At 45.3% G+C, this 7,900-nt stretch overlaps 1 pseudogene across 1 annotated transcript; it reads right to left on the bottom strand.

Annotated features, from left to right (window-relative positions):
- Positions 1–1,071: 1,071 nt before the first annotated feature.
- LOC309703186 (uridine 5'-monophosphate synthase-like) lies at positions 1,072–7,308 on the bottom strand (annotated as a pseudogene). Its single transcript, XR_014280832.1, has 14 exons — positions 7,295–7,308; positions 6,998–7,151; positions 6,393–6,539; positions 6,067–6,178; positions 5,776–5,950; positions 5,588–5,661; positions 4,814–4,974; positions 3,688–3,805; positions 3,402–3,577; positions 3,200–3,314; positions 1,876–1,999; positions 1,672–1,775; positions 1,286–1,576; positions 1,072–1,159 (listed from the first exon to the last, which is right to left on the bottom strand). The product of XR_014280832.1 is annotated as a uridine 5'-monophosphate synthase-like (transcript).
- Between the last annotated feature and the right edge of the window lie 592 nt (positions 7,309–7,900).

Below are 7,900 nucleotides of genomic sequence, written 5' to 3'. Positions count from 1 at the left end.
ATAGCTGCTTCTAGCAGTCTTCATGTATGTGGAATGAGAGGGGAGATGTTATCAGGACCAGTTGCTGATTGGACGTCTCAAAGCTGTGAGCGCAGCACTGAAACTTTGTCCTGTAGCTCTTCACTCAGTCCTCACCCTGAGTGTTTAGAGCCCAGCCCCACATATTCCTGCTCCTCAGGAATTCTGGGATTTGGATGAAACACAGCTAAACTGACCTGAAGCTAAGGGGGAGGAGCCACAATACAAGCTGCATCCAGCCAATGGGTGCACTGTTGCCCCTGAGCCCATGGATGTGCAGAGGGTCACATGTTTAGTCCCATTTGTAGAAATGTGTCCATAATGAAGACAAATGCAGTCACACAGCTCTGCAACAGCACAAATCACTTTGATGGAGTTTGTTTGTGCTGCTCTCAGATCTGTACAACACTGACATGTGTGTCAACATGCTGCAGACTCACAAAGATGTGCCGTGTTAGCTTCATGTGTCCATCTATCACAAACATGCTGCTTCTCCTAACAGGAAGGACTCCTCAGCCGTGTCCACAGCAAAGTAGAATCAAGGCTTTAACCAGGCTTTTATTGTGAAACACTGAACATGTGGAAAAGTCAGCCTGAAAGTCAGGGAGAGAGTGGGCAACGATCCCACAGGAAAAGAATGAAAGAGAGAAGACACATCCAGGGAGGAGAGAGATGGAAGCAACATGTAGCAGCTGATGAAGTCAGGCGGGTGGGCTGTGCACACAGAGGACTTTATGATCTGGTTCTCAGCTTCACCTCTCCATCGCTCTCCCCACGGCTACAGTACAGGTGAACTGACACATCCATCAGTGGAGGCTGTGGTGGAGCAGCAGCTGAAGCAGGTTCATTCGTGTTGATGGTTTACAGGTTTCCTTGGTCAAAGGTCACTCAGACCTTTGACCAAGGAAACCTTTGAGATTCAGCTCTGTGATTTCACCTTCTACTGATGGAGTGTAGACCACATCACCTTCACAGAGGACGACCACACAGTCGCCCGTGTGCAGGCCGATGAGTTCAGTAGCCAGCGACTGAAGATGTTAGCGTAGCTTACCAGTGACAGGAGCCAGTGGTTTTTCCCAGCTGATCATGATGGATGCATCTCCCACTTCCTCCACTTCATGCTCTTTGGGATCATCAGCTTCTATGAAACAAACGTTGATGCATGACACAAACTGTATTTCAGTCTGGCTGCACTTATTTTTAAAATTAAGATGACGAGGAATAAAACCAGAAATGGAGTCAGAACTTAAAGTACGAGTGTTCGCACCTGTTGTTTGTCAAGTAGTAAGAATGAGGTTGTCCTCGCCTCCCTCAGTAACCTCGCAGACATTAACAGTGTACCAGAGGTAGCTGTGCAGGACACATCTGACAGAAACAAATCTGTGATGAGCAGGAGAAGTTGTAATCAGGCAAGATTTCAACACACAACACTTTTGAACTGAACTTGTAAATGTCTGAATCTGCCCCTGCCAAGAACAACAGGTGCTCAATGAGCCCGTACTCCACTCTGAAACCTGAAACTGTGTCCAAGGCTGCTGGAGGTCATATCGGTCACAGACTACAGGACAAACAGAGAAAGTCAGAGATTCGTTACTCAGGACAGTCTCATACATGCATTCACTGAGGTGACTCAGCCAGCCTCTCTTAACTTACACGATCCATAAGTAGTGGTGAAGTCAAAATTCATACCAGAGATGGTGTACGAGTTTAGATGGCCAGGAACTGCCACCTCTCTCCTCGGGCTGTGAGATAATTGGCTGAGGGAGAGTTTACAGGCTGAGATTATTACAAATGAAAAAAAGACATTAAGTTTAGCCCAATCATGGAGGAAGAGGAAACAAATCTAAAAAAACAAACCCTTTCCACTCTCCATTTAAGGATGTACTGGGTGATGTGTGCAGACGAGTGGGCGTTCCACTGAATAGGGAGTCTGGTTGGCTTCCTGATTCTGTGATGATCACCTGGACGGGACGGGGACCACCTGAGACAGAGACACAGGAGTAGAGACAGCTGCTTTACCACTGAGGAGAACAGTCACATCGGTTCTCCAGAGTGGGAAATCATTTTGTTAAACCAGTAGCTTTACATAACCCAGTTTAACAGTGAGTGGGTGTGTGGGAGGATTTTCCTGAACAGAGCAGAGAAAAAGTGTTAAAAACCAGCAGGTGAGATCCCAGCACAGTTTCCACCTTAGTTTACGATTTTTCCTGTTTCTCAGAAAGAAGTTAAAAAAAGTGAAAAACACTTTAAAAACTGACACCAGTATAAAGCTTGAAGTTCTCTTACAGTGTTACCTGACATATAAAACTTATTCTTCCACCACGAACAGCTTGTGTTGCTATATAGTCTCTTTTCCATCCAAGAAACATGTTTCACTGCAAAATTAAGCATCAAACTTCACTATATTCACCCAAACAGTGAGACTGCTGTTTGTAGATTACAGCTCAGCGGTGAAACACAACAGTGCTCGGCAGACTGTTCACAAAGCTGAGGGATCGAGGACAAATTAAAGAGAATCAGAAACGTTTAAAGCAGCAGATCAACGGTAAAATACACACCTGCCAAGAACAGCCTGCAAGTGCAAACCTTAATGTGGCAGTGATATCAGACGCAAACATTACCGTGTACATCATTACACGCTACCTACAAACACTCAGTTTACCTGCACAGCTCCTGTTACAGCTGCACTTTGAATCTCAAGTCAGAATTATTTCACAATCAGAATACTTTATTAATCCCTGAGGAGATTATGCGAGGGAAATGGGGTTAAAGGGGGAGACTGCTGCAGACTTTGGGAGAGCAGCAATAGCTGTAGCTTGTTTGATGTACTACAGCACCACCATGTGTTAGAAATGAGTCATGGCAAAAAGCAGACTTCAAGGTTGTCTGAGGTGCAGTTTGACCTGAACTTTACAAACAGAGAACGACTTCACACAAATCTCTGAATCTCCTGATCAGACACGGTGCAGGCTTCACCTTCAGGTGTACAGTCTGTGTAGGACGGGGCTCCACGAGTTACAACAACAAAGGATGTACCACTAAAAGCATGCACTGTGTATCCATGTATCTTCAGTAGGGTGGATTTCATATCAACACTGTGTGCACACCTCACTTTGTAGTTCTTCTAGTGTGAATTTATGAATAAAAGTGGAAAAAGTTCAACAAACGCAGTCAGATTTACCTCCAGCCTGCATCTGCACCCCGGGGGTCATGTGGATGAACTCTGGCCTCTCTGTGAGCTTGGAGCCACAGATAAACCCCATCACAGAGTCCGAGTGCTCCTCTGCCATTTGCACCTGTGAAACACAAAACAGCTGTAAGCTGAAAAGAACACAAAGCACATGTAAACAAACTGAGAACAAGTCCCACACAGTTGTGCTCACCGCAGCCTTTGTGTATTCACCAGCAGCCAGGGTTCCCTGGCAGCTCATCTGAGCTATGAGCAAACAGCCTCGGCCCAGAGGCTTTCCTACAGCGCTCAGACCTTTCACCACTCCCGGCCCCGGCACTGCGTGGGCATTCACTATGTGGGACCAGGAGGAAATCTGGTACAAACCACCTGGAGAAAAGACAGAAGATCACAGCGTTCAAATACTTTGGATATAAACAACATGATTTTTAAGTTATCCTGAATTTACACGACAAAAAGAAAGTGTGAAATCGTCTCACCATCATACTGACGCTTGACTGTGTTCCCGATGTCAGCAAACTTGCGATCTTCAAAGATGAGGAAGTTGTGTTTCTCTGCTAAGGCTTGCATGTTCTGAATGAAGGCTGATGTGTAGTCCTGTAACACATATGGAAAAAACCATCATCTTGTTTGTTACATGTACAGACTCAAGGTTTGAGTTGACCTGCCATCTTCAGAAGTTTTCTGATGACTCTGCGGTGGTTGGATGCATCAGCAGGGATGATGAGACAGAGTACCGGGCTGTGGTCGACTCCTTTGTCACGTGGTGTGAGCAGAATCATCTGCAGCTCAACGTGGCAAAGACCAAGGAACTGATCGTGGACTTCAGGAAGACCAGGAAACACTTGACCCCTGTTTCAATCCAGGGGGTCAGTGTTGACATTGTGGAGGACTATAAATACCTTGGAGTACACACTGACAATAAACTGGACTGGGCTAAAAACACCACAGCACTTTACAGGAAGGGCCAGAGTCGTCTCTATTTTTTGAGGCGACTGAGGTCCTTCAACATCTGCCAGAAAATGCTGAGGATTTTCTATGAGTCTGTTGTGGCCAGTGCAATCCTCTATGCTGTTGCATGCTGGGGGAGCAGGCTGAGGGTCGCAGATGCCAACAGACTTAATAAACTGATCCGTAAGGCCAGCAATGTTGTGGGGATGGAGCTGGACTCCCTCAAGGTGGTGTCGGAGAGGCGGATGCTGTCCAAGATAAAGACAATGTTGGATAACACCTCCCACCCACTCCATGACATGTTGGTCAGCCACAGGAGCTCGTTCAGTGAGAGACTGAGATTACCGAAAAGCACCACTGAACGACACAGGAAATCATTCCTGCCTGTGGCCATCTCCCTGTACAACGCATCCACTTAACACACTGTTTGCTGCTACAACTACACATGTTTCTTTTCCAGCTATTTATTTATGAGTGACTTATGTATGTATGTATGTATGTATGTATGTATATATATGTATATATTGTACTATTCTTAGTTAGCGTATTGTCTGTCTTGTCTTAATGTTGGTTTATAATGGAGCACTGTAACAAAAAATAATTTCCCCCAGGGATTAATAAAGTATTCTGATTCTGATTCTGATCCTGCTGTACCTCCAGGATGTCTGCATGGGTCTTCAGCATGCAGATCTTTGGACCGAGCGACTCGGCCAGCTGCAGCAGCTCCTCGCTGTTGGTTACATCAGCAGACACACAAAGGTTGGACTGCTTCTCCTCCATAATCTTCAGCAGCTTTGATGCTAGAAGGTAAATGTCTGCAGATAAAAGAAGGAACAAATGAAGAAGGAACAGAAAATGAGAAACCAAAGAAAACACCACCAGTCTCTGTTTGAACTTTAAATAATTAAATTAGGACAGATGGTTTGAAAGAGGAGTGAAAGAAGCCATCTATGTCCACTGTGAGCGACCATCTTTGAACAGAGGCGGTGGTTTACGATACCAACTCTCTGCCATCTATAATCCAGTTTTGAGATCCCTTCCCAGACGCCTTAACGCCCACTCACATCCTGGGCCATCTGACCTCAGGAATTCGCATGGTAAGGTGGGGCCAGGTTTCACAATGAACTCACCCGAAACTCTGGCTGATTGGGACCCACACCCAGTTTCCCACCTTGGCTCAGGCGATTAGAGGATCATCAGGGGGTCCTTTTGTCCCTCTGTGGGGGGTCACTCCCACTAGGTTTATATCTGGGACTCTCCACCATTTGACCTTAGAACTGAAGAAGCTTCTCGGATGAGAGGTGAAACGTCTTCAAGTAACTTAAAGAAGTCCAGACGCTTTTCTTTGCAAGCTCCTTTGGCTACGATGACCTGGATGACTGAGAACCTTCACAGACTTTAAATAATTAAAGTTTTAAAACTACATACTTCCTAACTCGGCTCTTTCTGAATAACTAAGCTCCAGCTTCTTACTGGCAGGAGAGTCGCTGCCATTCTTGGGGCTGAGAGAGAGTGAAGGTGACAGAGTTACTGTACTGATTTTTTGTTCCTGGATTGTGAAGCAACACAAATAAACACATGAGCCCCACTGAGGGAAAAACTCTGTAAAGTTGTACCAGAAAGTGTTGTTGTCCCGGATGAACTTGTGGACACTCTGGGAGGTTTGGGCGTCGATGCGTTCGGCTGCCTGCAGCACACGGAGCAGCTGAGACATGGAGATGATGGGATGGAGCTTGATTCCCTTTGAAGCCAACATCTCCACACCACCTTGCTCTCTGTCCATTAGGACCACTGCATCCGTCACCGTGAATAAAAACATGTCAGAGGTCATTCTTGTGTGCTGCTGCTCTTGCTGACATCAGTGCAGCGTAACGATCGTATCTTTGCTGTAACGTTAGATTCTGGACCTTCTTTGCAGAGCCCTTCAGCCGTCTCCAGGATGCTGGTGCCGCTGGTCACCGTGTCCTCAATGATCAGGCACGTGTCCCCCTGACGCAACGACCACCAGCCGTTTGGTTGCTGAAGCAGAGTTACAGAAGGCAAATTACGAGTCCATACTGAAGGACAAACTTCCACTTATTCTCAAACTGGGAAATATTAAACAACAATATCACAGACACAGTTAACTATCTGACTGCACTGGATACCTGTGAGTACAGCCTGAAGCATCAGGCTTTTCAAACATGTGGACTAAGTCTGTTAGCCTTTTGAAAATCAGTTGAGGGCAGCTCACCATAGTCTTTGGCCTCCTTCTGCCTGATGACCAGGGGCAGTTCATACCGTGAGCAGGTCACTGTGGCCAAAGGCAAGGCTGTGTAAGGAACACAGAGTGGAACTGCAGCCCCTCTTCTTGCACTCGCTCGTAGATGAGACTCGCCACCTGGAAGAAAAAAATATATTAGAAGAGAAAAATGAGCACAGTTTAGAGTGATGTGCTGCAGATGATGAACTTTTAATAAAATGTTCATTAAAAAGTTGATACATTTAGATGATCAGCTGTTTAAGGCTGGATAGTTTGAACTGCTCATCCTTATCTTAGCCTGAGTGACCTGAAGAGGAGCTGCAGAAAGCTGCTGATTCATTTAAACATCATTGAGGCTTGAGTGAGTGATTAGCTGCTGACAGGTCCAGTCTGATCTGTTTGAACTGCCTCACGCTATGTGAAAGGAGGAGTTCCCTGAAACTCAACCATTAATGTTACACAGGAGCTGACGAGTGCCTACACAGACACATTTGCCTTCAGAAAGTGCATCCAGCAGACGTTTCCTGTGTCCGGTATCGCTTTCAGCTGTTCTGAAGTCAGTATGCTGTGCAGTCATGAAGGCAGCACGTGGTTACCTGGTGCGTGAGCGCGGGGTGGGACACGAGCACCCTCAGGTGGATATAAATGGGTGCCAGCAGGCCGCTCTTCAGCTTGTATTCTCCGAACTTCACTCCGTTCACGTCGTGGAGCTTCAGGATTAAACTGTCAGTGGAAGCGCTACCAGGAAGCCTTGCGCCAAATGTTTCAGAATAAAAGCGTCAATGTATGTTTTGAGAGCATTTAATGTTTACAGATAAAACGTCGCGTAGGTCAGTGAGCATGTGTGATGAAGCCTGGTAGAAAGAGTCGTTGTTTGTGAAAGTTAAAATAACCTGATGGCAGACATGTTTCATTAGCACCTCAACATAAAGAAGTGCTGAGGGGTGTTGGCAATGAATGTGAGACAGAGATCAGTGGATGAAACCATCAGAAGCTCATGTTCTGCAAAAAGAGAATACGTTTTTGTTTTCTGAAGCTATTCTGGACATTTTTAAAGTCTTCAGCATGAAGTTGTTGTTCATCGTACTGTGAGGTTACAGGCTAGACTGCTTAATAATGGCCTCCAAGTTTAACCTGACACTTTTATTCATATTTACTTCATATTTGTATTCTGTGTCTCCAAAGTCAGAATACAGTTACATTTTAGTGTCGCTGATTTGCAAAACAAAAGCTAAACTCGGTTCAGACGTGAGTTACAAGTTACAAAACAAAGATCTCAAACTAAAACCCACGTTCTCAGTCTGTCCCAATAAGTAAACACAGTGAAGCTCTGCTGTAAGTCTTTCTGACTGAATAAAGTCATACAAAGACAAACTTGCATTATGCAGCATTTTATTCAGATTGCAACTAATCCATGTTCAGATGTTTTTACGTCTGTTCTACTGTATTCTACTGGTTACACTTTTATTTTTCTTGATAAGAACTGATTTATGCTGAGG

The sequence above is a fragment of the Aulonocara stuartgranti genome (assembly GCF_965226115.1).
Source record: "Aulonocara stuartgranti genome assembly, chromosome: 3".
Taxonomy (NCBI): Eukaryota; Metazoa; Chordata; class Actinopteri; order Cichliformes; family Cichlidae; genus Aulonocara; species Aulonocara stuartgranti.
The sequence above is the reverse complement of the archived record's forward strand: the minus strand, read 5'-3'. Positions and strand labels throughout refer to the sequence as shown.